At 48.3% G+C, this 15,846-nt stretch overlaps 1 protein-coding gene across 4 annotated transcripts in view; it reads left to right on the top strand.

Moving 5' to 3' along the window:
- Positions 1–15,846, top strand: part of LOC109387589 (uncharacterized) — a 227,991-nt gene that overhangs the window by 13,728 nt on the left and 198,417 nt on the right. For 3 of the 4 annotated variants that reach the window (XR_002125033.1, XR_002125031.1, XR_002125032.1), the window contains one exon: positions 2,676–4,418. The exons of the other annotated variant lie outside the window; for it this stretch is intronic. The gene's annotated coding sequence lies outside the window, so the exon portion shown is untranslated. Of the gene's footprint in view, positions 1–2,675; positions 4,419–15,846 lie in introns of those variants that run through there. 4 annotated transcript variants of the gene reach the window in all.

Genomic DNA, 15,846 nt, shown 5'->3' with positions numbered 1-15,846 from the left:
CTGCAGCTAAAGGAAGCAGGGTCACAGAAAAATCCTGCAAGTCTCAGGGGTGGTGCTGTCTAAAAGCCTGTGAGGTGACTGGGGTTCTGGTTTTCTTCTTGTGGCTTGTTTCTCTCTTTTGTTTTATCCTGCTATTCCCACCCTCTGCTCCAGCGGTCAACGCAGGCATTTTGTCAATGTCTTAGAAAGAGTTCCAGTCCTACCTGGTGTTAAGTGCTTTGAGTGTTGACTGAAATACACAGCCGGGCTGTGCTGCTCTCATAGGCTCTGAACATTTAAGAATTTAAGAAGTTAATGGCTCTTTTCAGTTAGGTAAGTCTTAATTGATAAAACTATTCTGAGCCTTTAAACCATTGATTTTAATATTCAGTCAATATCCAATTTAAAATAAATTCCATACCACCTCTGATTTGATTGACTATAGAGTGATTTTGTTGCTTTTAAAAAGTAAGGTAGCACTCTAATAAAATAAGTCCATTTAAAATGAAAAGTTTTAATGATAAAAATGTTGGGATTCAAGGATACCCAGTAAATGATATCCTTCTTCTTCTCCTGAACTTGGAGCCAAGTGAGAGGTGAACTCAGCCGTCCGTGGTGCCAGGCAGCCCTGGGCCAACCACACGCACACGGCCTGAGTGCAGCCACGGTGGACATGTCACCTCACCTGAACAGATCACCAGCAGATCCCCCGCACAGCCGCACTGCCAGCCTCTCAGGAGGGGCAGCCCCACCACCTGGGCGAGGGCAGGGGTCTGTTAACTTAGGACCAAGTGTTTACTCCTGAGCGCTCTGGGCGCCTGCATCCTGGCAGGTGCTGGAGTCATGGCCTTGAGAGGAGAGGAGTCCGGGCTCCTTACCTGTGTCTGTGGCGGTCAGGGTGGTAGGAAGGGCATCACAGCCCATGGAGACAATAAAGAAACGCATGCATCCGGTGGACTGACCAGCTCTGAAGAGATTGAGAAAGGGCCTGTGAGCTGTCTCAGTTTCTTGTCCTAATTCAGTTATCAGGTAATTCCTGGGCAAGAGCCTATGAGGGAGGGAGAGCTGCAAGGAATGTTAGTATCATCCCTGTAAGTAAACATGAGGCAAAGGAATGATGGTTTCCTTCCAATAAACAGTCATATTTGCACATAAAAATTCAACAGATATGGGCGACATAATGGTGAAAGCCTTCCCCAGTTCTCAAAGCGTCGCTCTTTCCACCCCCACAAGATAGCCATGTTAACAGTCCGTGTTAATGTCACTAATTACCCAGTCATCGGTGACATAGTTCTTTGTGAACATGAACATACATAGTATGCATATTTAACCATTCAAAATGTTTGGTAGGCATAAACATGGAAAAACAGAGTAGAAAAAGACAAAACAAAGATATTCTTACTAAATACAACTGCTATTTAGTAAATAGTATTCTTTTCTTTGATTTTCATTTTTCTTTCTAATCTCAGGGGAGAAAGAAAACCCAACGTATTTATTTTCTTGCATGTACGGTGATTCTAGGCCTTATTATGTCTTGAGTCTTTTCCTTATGAAGTACCTGCTATTCATCAGACAGCATGTAAGGTACTGGAAGTTGAAAGATTAATAAGTGCTCAATAAAAGTTGACATGTGTGTTGACTGCACTTCCAGGAAAAGTGCTTTCGGGATGCGGGAGCCCCTCCGCACCCTCGCCTGCGCTGTGCTGATTGAGCCCTTTCCTGGCGCCGCCCTCCCCCCACCAGCCCATTAAGTAGCTGGCTCTTCTTGGAGAGGGGAGACTGAGAGCCTGGAGCAGGCCTTGGGCCCCGTCCATCTCCCAGACTCGCACTCTGGCTCTCTTTCCTTCCTCTCCAACAGGAAGGATGGAGAGAAGGTTCCTGTTCACTTGTTTCTGTGTCTGGACGAGGAAGGAGTTATATTGGGAATTACGGCACTGGCTTACCCCTTATAGTCGAATGGTTCCCGTTAGGTGAAAGGTTTTGTATAGAACAAATACAAATGACTCTTTAGCTCGGTTTCAAAATATCCCAACTTTTGACATAAGCTGCTTTGGAAAGGATGAATATAATGAATTTCTTCATAATAGATGATCAAAATAAGATGCACCAAAATCTTGTCCTTTCTCCCCAGTACCCAGTACGGGCTTTGTTCCCAGAGGAAAACTGTCTTCCTTGTGGAAATTAGGGATCATGTAAGGAACTGGAATGACACACCAGGAAGGATTTCCTTAGAGTGGGGCTCAGGGCAGAAGGAATGGGTGTTTGTGCAAACAGTCAACTGCAGGGCCAGGTCACAGTCACGGGTCAGGCGCTGAGTGTGCATTCCTCAGCTTCTCCCAGGAAGAGGCAGGACGGGACAGAGGACAAAGGATTCCAGCACAGGGGTTTGCTGCGCGGGGGCCCTGGGGGTCACAGACCCAACCCTTCCCCGCCTGCCCACCCCCTTCCTGTTCTGTCCTGGAGATTTTCAGCCCCACCCCCACCCCCCCACCTCGCCCCCAACTACGGTGCCTCGTCACACCTTTGCCTCTACTTTCTTATTCTCCCTCACCTCTTGTATGTCCTTCATTCTGGTGCCTCTTCTTCAGTAAGTTTCTTTCTACTCCAATAACTAAATATATCTAAAACAGAGAAATAAATATTGCCCCATTGACTTTGGCATTTAGTGGAAATTATATATGTATATATCTTTACAGGGACAAGATCTCTCATTACTAGTGTTTCGGTTAACCGTCCAGTGCTGTGTGCCTGGGTGGCCATGGAAAATGCCAGGAGCAGAACCAGCCAGTCTCTGAGGCTCCTCCCCACTTCCCTCTGCTGACCTGTGGCCCCAGGGCCTCTTGGTGGGCAGGAGCTCTGGCCCCGCCCATTCTTACTGGAGCAGAAGGTTCTGGGTGATTCACACACGGAGAAGCCTGAGAGTCTGTGTTAGAAGACAGAACTCAGAGAGCTGTCAGTGCGAGTCTCATAACGAGATGCCGGAAGTTAGTCATCAGAGAACAGAGCGGAAGGCTGTCCCGGTGGCCTCAGAGTCAGAGTCACGTGGTGCTATCTCAGACGGTGACTTAGACACGAGGGACAGTGGAAGGTAGAAAAGTACAGGCTGCTGGGGGCCGTGAAGGCTGTGACACTGCTGTCAGCGTGACAAACAGCCATGTTTCCTTAGCCTCCCCGTGGATGTCTGACTGGTTGGAGAAGCTAGACATGCAAAACCAGTTCAGCCCTAACAATGAAGTTCCCAGAAGACTAGACGGTCACCCGGCGCCTCCCGTGATCGGACAGAAAGGAGCTGGCGGGAGTCCAGCATTCTCGGGGTGCCTTGGTGAGTTATGCCTGAGTGCCATGCCACCTGCAAATACAGGCTGCACAGTGAGGGCATCTGGAGATGGAAGCCTGCAGTGACCCAGCCCGTGGAGTGTGCATTCCAGCTGTTAGGAGGGTTTGCCCTCCTGGCACCACGTTTTTCATCACTGGCTTTGATTACTTTGGCCTGGACTTGGAGCCCTCTGCCTCTGAAGAGCCAGCGGAGCGCCTGGCACCGCAGCTCCATAACTAGGTGGCAGCGGTGAGTGCGTCATTGTCCCCCCCATGACCCATCGTGTGCCAAGGGCCACGCCACAGGCCAGTGGGCCTTGTTGCCAAGGAACCTAACTGAAAGTTTGCAGGCCAGAGTCCTTAGGGAAATGCTGTGCTGTTTTTGGAAGGGGACTTGTTCAATATACGGCCTGTAGAGAACACAGAGGGTGCTAGGAATGCAGACAGTTTGCAACAGCCTTCCAGAAGTTTTGTGAAGACCAGACGGCCATGCTCCTTAGAGGAACTTGTGTGTCCCGGGTCACTCGTCCTTTGATCCTCGGTGGTTGGCAATGGGATGAGTATCTGCCTGGCGCCCAGGCTCCTGTCCTTGTCCCCGAGTCACTGCTCACCGTGGCCGCCACCCTCTGGCCCTCAAGAGGTGTCAACATGTCATCCCAACATCAGAACCCAGGCCTAACCGGGGCCACACAGACATCCTGAGCTGACCACAGCGCAGCTAGGACCCCTTGTAGCTCAGGGGCCACAGCAGAGACTTACGACAGGAGGTATGACAAGACTCGCTAGCAAGGCTTGCTGTGCAGGGCAGACCGCACCTGTCCTGCCCTGATGGGACAGGGGACAGAGCACAGGTGGGCAGGTGACTGCCTGTCCATCTCCCACGCTGCAGCCCCTTCCATGTGGCTTGTCCCCACCTCTTCCTGGGAGGAGGAGGGTGTCATGGTTGAATTCAGCTTCTTCACAGCCTCGACCTGGGAGGCTTCTCTGGTTATGTGGGGGGAGCCTCATAAAGATTGTGTCGTGTGAACTGTGGAAATAAATGCTGTCAGAGTTTAGTTCCCCATCTCTGCCATTCTAAAGGGAAAATGTAGGAGGCTATAGATATTTAAAAAGCAAGCAACCAACCAAACATTTAAAATAATAAAAATAAATAAATAAATAAATCCCAAACCTAATTCCAGAATAATCTGTAAGCCAATGCTCTCAATCCTAGAATTTCATAATGAGAGGGATTTCTCAGAACACATGTCAGCCCTGAAGTGTTCGCAGCTGGTGATGGGGGTTGTGGTCCGGGCGGCCTTTCTCCTGTCTGTTTGCTCACACTTTCGTTTATCTCTGCTGTCTCCACTGGGAGCTAAAAGCACACATGCGGGGTGATGTAACTCCTTAATTCATAGGAACAGTGTCAGGGAGGTGTTTTTGGAATTAGTGTCACACATGCCGCCTCCTGGCCATCATTAAGAAAGCACCGAAAACGAAGCTGGAAGACAGAGGACTTGAACTCAGAGCAGTGCCTTCCTGGCCAGTTTTCCCGCCTCAGGGTCAGAACCGCCCGCTCGCCTGCACTTCTCAGTGTGCTCCTGGTCAGCTGCACCTTCACAAGCAGAATCTGCGGGGACACGGGACCTGGGTTTGGAGCAAGAACTGGCCACTCCTTTGTCGCTAACGTTGGAGAACCACTGGCTTAGAGGCCAGAGTTTTCCTGCCCCTAATTAATTATGGAGCCCAGCTGCTGCCTCTGCCCTCCCCCACTACTGTCTCCAGCGTCCAGTACCTTAATGGTGTGTTCTGCATGTCGTCTCAGGCCCATGCTTAACCCGCTCCCTTAGTGTCGGGTGAAAGATGTGAAACCTGTACTCGACACTTCTGTTTAACTCGATGCTCTTCAAACCTCAAAGCACGCTCACATTCCCTATTTCATTGGTTTTCTCAGTTGCTTTTCTATAGATTTCCTTCAAAGACCACAGGACAGTTTTCTGCAATCTTAACATGCATCTCTCATATATATGGGTATACATGAGAGGTGCATGTTAAAATAGAAGAAAATTAAATTCTGTCACATACATTACATGTAATTCAATATATATGAGTATATACATATGACCTCATCCTCCAAATGACCGAATGTCCTAACATATACTCTTTCTAGGGGTTCCTAGTGTACAAGTCCTGTTTGTACAAGGTTTAAATTGGCAGTAAATTTCTCAGAGATACCCTTCCTTACTAATTAAAAACTCCTTAAGGTTTTTTGAATGCTCCCCTGGGATTCCAGACCTTTTTCTTCTGTCTAGATTCAAAGGGTAGATGCAGATTGAAAATCAGACTTGTTCTCATAGAATGATGGTGCTCACTGTGGGGAGAGTTTATTTATAATAATGGAGCCTCTTATAGGTGCTAGCTTGTTGTTAATGCAGCCTGTGAGTGTTATTGAGCGCTTGTGTACAGGGCGCTATTCCAGGGGATACAGAAATCAATAAAACATACAAAAATCACCTGTTCCCCTGGAATTCACTTTTCAGTGGGAGGAGACAGCTGATAAAGTATAATAAGTGCTGCGGAGAAAGATAGTGCAGAGGACGTGGCTGGGGTCGTGGAGGGTTTGGAGTGAGAAACAGGGCACCCTGGCAGATTCGCTAAGAAGGTTATGCTTGAACTAAGATCTGGAAGGGGTGAGAGGCCCTAGGGGAATGATGTTTCGGGGAGAAGGCGTGGTGAGTGCAAAGGTCCTGAGAAAGCAACCCGCGTGGCCTGTGCCAGGTTGGCAAGGGGCCTGGTTACTGGGCCTCAGAGAGGGAGGGAAATGAAACCAGAGGGCGGCTGGGTGCCGGCCTGGTCGGGGACGCAGACCATCGCATGGACTCTGGGCACCGCTGTTGGTGGGCTTTCAGTATGGGAGGGTCCTTGTGAAGAGCGTACGTCTGTGCCACTCTCCCTGCTCCTGGGTCATCTCTCAGATACGTGCCTGCAGCCAAGTACTCGCCTGAGGATCTGCTTTGGGAAAACCAGCTGGGAAGCTGGTCACTCAAAGCATCATTCCAGAGGACATTTGAAAGATAACGGTAATGTTGGGCACATAACGTGATCTGGGAATTACAGCCCACACAGCACCAGCGAGCGGGGCGTGCCTGCACTTAAAGATGTCTGGGACACACTTGTGGAATGAAGGATGCATGGGCCACACTGATCCTCACAGGCGTTTGCGAATTGCAGTTTCATGCCTTAGGAACTCCTTGAGGAGTTGTTCTGATGCCCGTGGTCTGACATCCTGACTACACTGACTTGACAAATAGGAATGGTGAGACAGCTAATGGCAGGTTGATGCCAGAAACTGTTGTTAAGTAGCCAAGTCAGCTATGCTGCTTGACCGTTCTATGGAAGGAAAGGCCTGGATGGCTACTGAAAACTATCAAAGTGGAACCATTCTGTGTCGCTGATAAACCGCAGCAAAACACCCCAAGCCCCCTCAAGGTGATCTCCTTACCCTTCTCTTCAAATATGCCCAGAAAACCTTTTCCTGGTGCGATTACTTTCATGGGACACTTCAATAGAATGTAGGGGTCTTTCTATTGCTGTGCTTCTTTTGTAGAGAAAGGCTTTAAACTAATGAAACGTTACTATAAGTTCGTTAAGAAATACATTTACAGCTTTAATATTTGCATTCCCCTGATGCATACCTAAATGGTTCCTGAAAATGAAACAAGGATGCAGGCAGTTGATTAAGTTTAAACATTATCTCTAAATGAAATGGAGCGTATTTATAGGGAAAGAGTTGATTAATGTTGAACACGAAATCGAGAGGAACTGATGGAAATATTCACCAAGGAGACACACCTGAGATGCTGAGTTCCTAAATGGCATCGCTTTTCTTATCTCTATAATGAAAACTGTCATTGGGAAGATGGCTGAAGGAGATTGTTACAGCTGGACTAAGACTTGAAACACAGCAGAGCATATTCATAAAATTGTTGGTAGGAAGGAAAATGATCTCATTTATGTTTTAGAGAAACTAATAATGTACACGTTACAGACAACAGATCCTGCTCTGTTATTCTAACACTTTAAAGCATATATAAGCACAGACCATTTGTTTTTAAATGGCTGGATATACCATGAAAAGGACGCTTTACAGTAAAGAAAACTGTGGTTTTATATTTATAACTAAAAGAATGGTATAGATGCCCAAATACATAATTTGGTGTATCTTTTTATTTTAGCAAAAGTAAAAGCCCGCCCCCCCCCCGCAACCCTCCCAGCCCTGACCTGTGCTGAGGTTTCTGGTAGACCAGCCCACTATGTCTAGATGTGTTTTCAACACATCATATGCAAGTAATAGGGAGAATATTCTCGTGACATAACTGCTCACAGGAAGAGCTGTCTCCTGTTTCAATAAATCACCTTCAGGAGGCACTTGGGTGTGAACAGATGGGACTCAGGCTTGGTCTGGAAGGGGAAGGCGTGGCCGGGTTGCTGGTGGGAAATGAGAGGATGCCTTAGACACTGGGCAGAGCGGGCGGGCAGGGCTTCACGGAGAGTCTTCTGCTTTCCCGTGGCTTCCTCTCAGGCTAGCTGGGAGGAGCCGGGAGGACTCGGCAGAGGCAGGCTCTGACAGGCTATGACAGCTAGAGGTGAGCAAGAAGTCGGTTCTACCCCTGCGAGGGTCATTGGAAGAACGATGGGGGATACAGTCTTTCTTCATCTACATGGCGGGGTGGGGGGCTGGGGCCAGCTTTTAAATAAAAAGGGGTGATCTCAGAGGGCCAGAGAACATGGAGGCAGATGAACCGGTGACGTACATTAGCCCCAGACAGACATCCTTTCCTTGAGTCACCTCCCCCTCACCAAATGCACAGGATCAGTATTCTGTTAAGATCTTGATCTAATTAAGGCGGGGAAGGTGCCATTAGTGGTGATTATGTTACATGTACATGTGACTGAAACGAGACACTCCTTCCTGGGGCCTCGCCTATCTGATGTAGTGCCACTTGTGCTTCAGAAATGGGCTGGGACAGTGATACAGCATCACACTCACACCCACATTCCCCAGTTGGGCCACGTAGACGCTTGGTTTTTGCAGGCTTGAATTTTAGCTCTTCACACTGGAAAGAAGACATTATGTAGTGAGATGTCTTCCTGAAGGGAACGTGTACATCGGCCCCCCGGACATCTGCACGCAGCTGTGGGGTCAGCTCTCCCACAGTGTCCTGGGGCTACAGTGACCCCGCACACAGCACTGCTTTTCTGTTGCTAAAGCACTCTTCGAAACGTTTCCGTTTTTTCATCTAGAACAGAAATGTGGTGCTGCTGTGTAGACCTGAGTTCAGAACCACATGTGCATGGAGTGGGAACTCCAGGTAAAAGAAAGCAGCCAGAAATGATTTCCCTCTGCCTCAACAGATAAACTCCAACAGCAGTGTAAGGTGAGCCATTAGGGAGCCTCCGATTTCACATGGCTCGGTGACTCAGTAGCTGCCTAGCAGGCCTGGCTTCATTCCCGCCTGCCGAGTCTGTGTCCTGGACCCCTAGGTCCATGGACGCTCGCACCGTAGGCAAGAGAATGCGATTTGAACTGTTTGAAGAGCACAGCTCTTTCCTTCACCCTTCCCATACTCTCCGGAAGGCGCATACTACACATAGCTTTTGGAAATATAAGTGCACGGTCTTTCACAACTTTTGAGACAGAGGTCGTACAAATTTTTCCCCCAAAAGTGCTCTTCAAGAAATAGCCACTGGATGACACTGTGGTGACATGGATGGAAGCAAACTTGTTTCTTAGCTGCGTGAAGGCTGAATGTGAGAGATGGCTTCAGGTCTGCAGCAAACACATCTGTTCAAAAAGCAGATTCAAGTAAGAGAGACTTTTCAATGCACCCCGATCACAGATCTTTGTCCGCAGCTCGGAGGACATGGACTCTTGCAGATGTGTTTTGAGATTCTTATTTGGGTTATTTTTTTTAGTGTATCATTATCCATCCATCTCCCTAAGCACCCCAGTTACAAAACCTCAAATATAGTTTTTGGTTTCTGTTACATGCATTTTTAAGACCTTTCCGTATGTTTTCTTGATTCTCCTCGATGGCGTCCAAACCTGCTTAATATTCCCAGGAGCTGATTTTTGCCCTGTTGGTATATTTTCAAGTCTTGTGTTTCTCAAACATTATCTTCACAAAATATAACCAAAAAAGGGGTAGAGTCCCCCAGGAGCAAGATACCAGTCACTTACCCTCAGCCACCTGCAGGCAGCAGCTGGGCCATTGTGAGTGGTCAGTGGATGGGGAGTGGGGGGGTGGGGTTTCTCTGCAGCTTCATGCGGTCAGGGGAGGAAGGTGTGCTGGTACTGCCTCCCGGTGCCACCTTTCTGGGTGCTCGGTAGCTCTCTAAACAGCACTGCTTCCCCTCCCAATAGGATGCACACGCCCTCCTGAGGCGTGATGGCAGCCTGCACCCCTCATTCGTCCAAATCGCACACTGAAGGGGTGTCTCAGGCAGCACCCATCGCCTGTCTGCAAGAGCTTGGTTTCTGGGTGAGACAGGCTGGGCTCTGACCTTGGAAATGCCACTTGGTGTGACCTTGCTGTATTACCTATTCTCTCTGGCCTTGGCTTTTCCCATGTGTGATATGGGTATAATTATTCCCGTCTGGAAGATTTGTTGTGGAGATTAAGTAAGATAAGAGGTATCAAGTGCTTTGCATAGTAGCTGGTCCTTTTAATTCTTAATGCAAAGAGAACACTGTTACTATGACTGAACTTGCACAGACCGCAGTCCTGGTACCAGCAGGTCCCGGCAGAATTACAGGGAGAAGGGGAAGCTTCTTCCCGCTCTGCGCGCCGAGGATGCAGGCGCCAGGGACACTGCAGTTCCCATCTGGACCACTGCACGGAAGCAGGCGTCCCAGTGAAGCGAGTCATCATCGTTTTGCTGGTGGAGAGCCTTGCCTTTAGTTTGTAAAAAAATAAAAATAAATAAATAAATAAAAAATAAAGATGCTGGGTGCACAGTGGGTGAGTCAGGAGTGATTATAAACAGGTTTTGTGGGTAAACGTTTAAAATAATTCCTGTAATTTTTATTCAGAAGCTTGCTTTTTTTACATCTCTGCTGGGTTTGGTATTCAAAGGGAAAACATGCAGCTCATGACTCGTGGGTCTCTGTGATTTACTGTAGATAAAGCATTTTGTCAAAATCTAAAGGAAATATTCAGTTGGCAATTCTAAAAGCAAATTTACGTAAATATCGTGTCACCTTGAGTAGCAGGATCATGCCGGGCGCTCAGTAACTACTAGCAGGTGCAGTTAGAGCAATAAATGCTGAGTAAAGAGATGGCATCTACAGGCAGACCTCGCTCGGTTGTGCTTCACAGGTTCTGTGCTTTTTACAACCTGAGGGCAAGACCCTCCACCAGCAAAGAGCTCCCATCTGGCTTTCCCGCCACCTGGCTTCATCCCCGTGGTCTGGATCTGAGCCGCCACGTCCCCAGGGGGCTGCATGAGTGACCAGAGGCTCAGCACATCAGTGCATTTCTCCAGGGCGAGCAGCTCCTGGTGTCCCCGAGGGATGCGCTGTGATGGGGGAGCCATGAGGAGGCGTGGAGCTGGGTGGGGGAGCTGACCTCCGCTCTCTCGGGTCAGAGGCCAGGCTCCTCTGTTTGGAGGGTGCGGTTTGGATGGGCAGGTATCTGCACAGCTGGTAGTGTTCAGGCTTCATACTGAACACCTCGAACCAGTGCTCTGTGTTCTTCCCCGTCCTCGACTCACCTTCAGGCAGAGCCCACTGCTTCCAGGTCACTTACAGCCATGAAGGCTCATCCCAGCACAGTTTATTAATTTCCGTGTGCAGTCAAGCTCTGCACGGGTGGTTCTCACACTTCGGCGTGAACCACAGTCACGTAGGGCTCGTGGAGACTATCGCCGGGTCCCAGCAGAGGGCCTGGGTCAGGGGTAGTGGGGGCACCTGAGAACATGTGTTTCCAGCAAGGCCCTGGACCTCCACTAGGCAGCTTGCTTCCTGCTTGCCTTTCCCAGGCCCTGTGCCCCACACTCTGCTCTCCAGGAGAGGAAGGCTAGGCGGCCGGATGCTCTCCGTCCTTGGCTAACGGTGGCTGCAGCCCTCTTGGGGTGCTGGCTGCTCTCTGGTCCACTCCTGGTTAATCTCTCCTGACTGCATGGCAGGTGTCCCAGTGCTGGCTCTCATGGGGTCCCATGTGGGGGGCTCCTCGGGGGGTCCTAGGAGTGCATGTCCCTGGTGCATAATTTCCTGATGTGTCAGGTTCTGCTCTGGGTTGAGCCATCCCGCCACCTGCGTCCCCACCCCTGGTGGTCCACCTCATTCTCTAAGCGTCTCTAACGGCCCCCCGGAGTGGACCTGGAAGGCAGCGCCTGCCCACTGTCCCTGGGCCTCCCCGCGGTCCCCAGGCCTCCCCACTGTCCCTGGGCCTCCCCGCCGTCCCCTGGCCTGCCCACCGTCCCCCCTCCCTGCCGTCCCTCTCTGGGAGCCGCCCTCTCCCACCCTTCACAAGCCAGACTCATTGTCTTCCCTTCTCTCAGCCTCACCGTCCCCTCCTCCACAGGCCTTACACCATCCCATCTTAAAACTGCTGCTGCTTTTTCTACTTTTTCACGGTGTTCAGTTTTTATCCTTTATGGGACTTTTTGCAATTTTTAGTGATGTGTTTGTGTTTATTATCTGTTTTCCCCTCCAGATTCTGAGCAACCCGTGAGCAACCTTGCTGTCACTAAGTCCTCAGGGCCCAGCCAGTGATTTCCACACGGCAGGTGCCCAGTAACTTCTGATGGGGTCACCTGGGCTGGGCTGGACGTTCCGGGCAAATCTTCCTCAGGGTCGGGGTGGGGGGGTGGGGGGGGTCACGTGTTGGTGACAAGACCCGTCGTCGTCAGAGAGGAGGAAATGGGCGAGTTTGGGGGAGAGAGCCATGGGAAAGGCGTGTTCTCTGGGGGGCTCATGTCTGTGCTAAAAAGCAGAGAAATGTTCTGTGAGATTATAGATTTTCCTTGGAGGGTAGTACAGTGTATTGACTAAAAGTTCAGGCTTTGGACCCAGATAGTGTGATTAATTTGGGTCCTCCAAAACACAGATGCCAAGAAATGCCGATAGAAATTTATCTTGTTCTTTCTATGACTGTATCATATTCAACAGTAAGCGTGTTTCACGATTCTACATTTATTGATGAAGAACTAGGTTATTTTTGTTTTTCATTTTTACAAATGAAGATTACAGTGAACATTCACTTTCTAGTAACATTAAATATACATAAAAATTCCTATGTATGAGTAGTAGATACATTTGTTTTTCTTGCAGTTGACACTTAAGGTTGGTATGGTCAATTGTTTAATGCTCCAATTTGCATGTATTAGTACCTAATTGTCAAGACATTAATTTTGAGTTATATTAGAAATGTGTAAACTGGCAAAACAGCTTCTTGTTCAGCATCTGTGGGGACTCTGACTTTGCCATAGTTATTCCAATAATTCACAGGAAAACTTCCCCCAAAACAGGGCCCAAGGAGGAAGGGAACATTAAAGAAAATGGTTTTCTTTTTTTTTTATTGTTAGTTTCAGGTGTATAGAACAATGCAATAGTTATCCTTTTCACCCTTCGCACAGAAACAACTACCCTCTCCCATCTACTGCCCTCCCACCCCTGATATCATACTTATCTATTACAATTCCGTTGACTCCATTCCCACACTCTACTCCGCGTGCCGTGACTATATGTACATATAATTATAGTTGATATATATTATTATTCAACATCAACTTCAGAAATACAGTGCGGTGGTCAGGCCTCTATACTGACTATGAAGTGGTCTCCCTAACAAGGCATGAGACCATCTGGCTCCCTAAAAATTATTTACAACATTATTCATTATATTCCCCAGACTGTCTTTTCTATCCCTGAGGCCATATTGTAGTTACCAATTTGTATTGTCTCTCGTCCCTTCCCCTTCTCCTTCATCCCCAGCCCCTACCAACTAGCAACCCTCAGTTTTTCCTCTGTGTCTCTGAGACTATTTCTGTTTACACTTAAAGAAAATGTTTATTACCCCTCTAATTTTGGATATTAGAAGTCTGCTTTTGGAAATGACTGCTCACAAGGATCGAAGCCACAGAGGACCAAGCAGGTCCACACATCAGTTCATGAACGTATAGAAATCACCTTTTTTTAAAAAAAAAATTGGTTTCTTTCTTTCCTGCTTTAAGCCAAAAAATTCAAGTTTTGCAGCAGTAGGCAAAATAGTAAGACATTCTCCTTACTCAAAAGAAATTGTCAGCTCTGGAGTGGAGTCCTGGAAGCATGGCTGGTCCCTAAGCCCCCACAGGCTTCGTAACAGGTGGCTTCTCTCCCGCCCACTTGGTATCTCTGGGCCCGCAGGGGAGGTAACTTCCTTGATCATCATTTCTGCTTTTAGACCATTCTCCCAGCCTCCCTTCCTCTTCCATGAACCTCTTCAGCTTTGAATTTCATGCATAGGGCCAGACAATAATAGCCATGACCCCTCTTTTTATAATGCCTATAATCCTGCTGTCTCTTTTGTAGACGTACCTCCAGATTCCCGGAGCATATCTATTCATTCCTTAAAGATGCTAGCTCCTGTCTCAGTGTCATCCTGCCCATCCTACCACTGCCATCATTCTTGGCAATTTTAACATCCCAGCGAGGAGACTTTAACTTCCCTGGCACATCCCCGTGACTGCTCTGTCTGCTGTGGCCACTCAGCCATGCGCCCGGCCTTGTCAGGTACACCTTCTCACCGTTGTCTCAGTGGCAATCTCTCTCTCAGTGCCATCTCTTATCGTTCTAGTTTGCTCCCTGTACTAAGATGAGTCCACAATTCTGCACCCCATGGGGGTCAGGGGGTCCCAGCGCAGCTGAGCTGGGTCTGCAGCAAGGCTGCCACCTGAGGCTGTGCTTTCAGCTGAGGCTTGGCTGGGGGAGGACCCCCTCGCTTGCTCGTGTGGTTCTGGGCAGCACTCACTCTCTGTGGGCTGGCAGCCTCAGGGCTTCCATTTCCGGCTTGTTGTCAGCTGGGTCATCCTCATCTCCCTGCCACGCAGCCTTCTTCACAGGACACGCACAATATGGCAGCTGCTCCTTCACCAGACAGAGCCTCCTCGAGACAGATGTCACGATCTTATGTAATGTGATCACGTGCACCCAGTCACCTTTGCCTATGACAAGGAGCAAGCCGCAGGTTCTGTCCATGTCCCAGAGGAGGGCATGGCCAAGGGTGTGAATGCCGGGAGGCGGGGTTATGAGGGCCATCACAGCCCTGCTGAGCATTGGTCTTGTCATCCTCACCCACCAACATGGGACGACAGGTCAGTGCATTAGCATCAAACGAAACAGGCAGCATCCTAAAATTCATGGACTATTTCGATTACAAGCACCCTGGAGCAATCACAATGCTACCCAATTCCTCTTTGAAATCAAATATTGTTCTCTTTAGGATTAGGTCAAGGCTTTTTGTTTTTTCTTTTCTTTTTTTTTTTTTTTTACTTTCTTGAGATATTGTTGGCGTATTAACATCTGCACGTTTAAGGTGTATGATGTGATGACTGAATAGGTAGATATTGCAAAATGAAAGTGATTGCCACGATAAGGGCAAACCTCCACCGGCTCACATAATTCCCACTGATGTTGTGTAGTGATGGCAGGTAAGACCTACTCTCCCAACAACTTTCAGTATGGAATACAGCATTGTTCGCTGTAGTCACCACACTGTACGTGGATCCCCAGGACTCAGTCGCCTCTCAGCTGGAAGTCTGTACCCCAGTTCCCCACCCCAATCCCTGGCCACCTCCCTCTGCTTCTAGTTCTGTGAGTCCAGTTATCTAGATGCCACATGTAAGTGAGGTCATGTGGTATTTGTTTTTCTCTGTCTTATCTCACTTGTCATCATGCCCTCCAGGTCTGTCAGTGTCATTCGAAAGGTCAGAATTTCTTTCTTTTCATGGTTGGGTAATATTCCATTCTATCACTATAGCTCGGCTCTGGCTGTTCATCTGCTGGTGGTCAGTTAGGTCATTCCCATGTTTTGACTACTGTGAGTGACGCTGCATGGACAAGGAGCGCAGGTATTTCTCTAACCATCTTTTCACTTCCTTCTCAGAAGTAGGATTGCTGAGTGATATAGCAGTTCTGTTTTTTATTTTTTAATGAATCTATTTGACATATAAAATCATGTAAATTTAAGGTATACAGTGTGTTACTTTGATACATTTATATGTTGTACTATGATTGCAGTTGTAGTGATATTTATCACAGCACATAATTATAGTACATTGTCATTGTCTCTATTTTTTGAGGCACCTCTGTACTGATTTACATAATGGCTGCACCAATCTGCAGTCCCACCAACAGTGCATGAGAGTTCCCTTTTCTCCACAGCCTCGCCAGCACTTTTGTTTGTTGATTTATTGATGATGGCCATTCTGACCGGAATGAGATGACATCGCAGTGTGGTTTGATTTGCATTTCCCTGATGATCAGTGTTGTGGAGCATCTATCTCTTCATGTACTTTCATGGCCAAATGTCT

Source organism: Hipposideros armiger, unplaced genomic scaffold (assembly GCF_001890085.2).
Source record: "Hipposideros armiger isolate ML-2016 unplaced genomic scaffold, ASM189008v1 scaffold_163, whole genome shotgun sequence".
In the NCBI taxonomy this organism is placed as follows: domain Eukaryota; kingdom Metazoa; phylum Chordata; class Mammalia; order Chiroptera; family Hipposideridae; genus Hipposideros; species Hipposideros armiger.
Note: the sequence above shows the minus strand (reverse complement) of the source record. Positions and strands in the feature narration are given on the sequence as shown.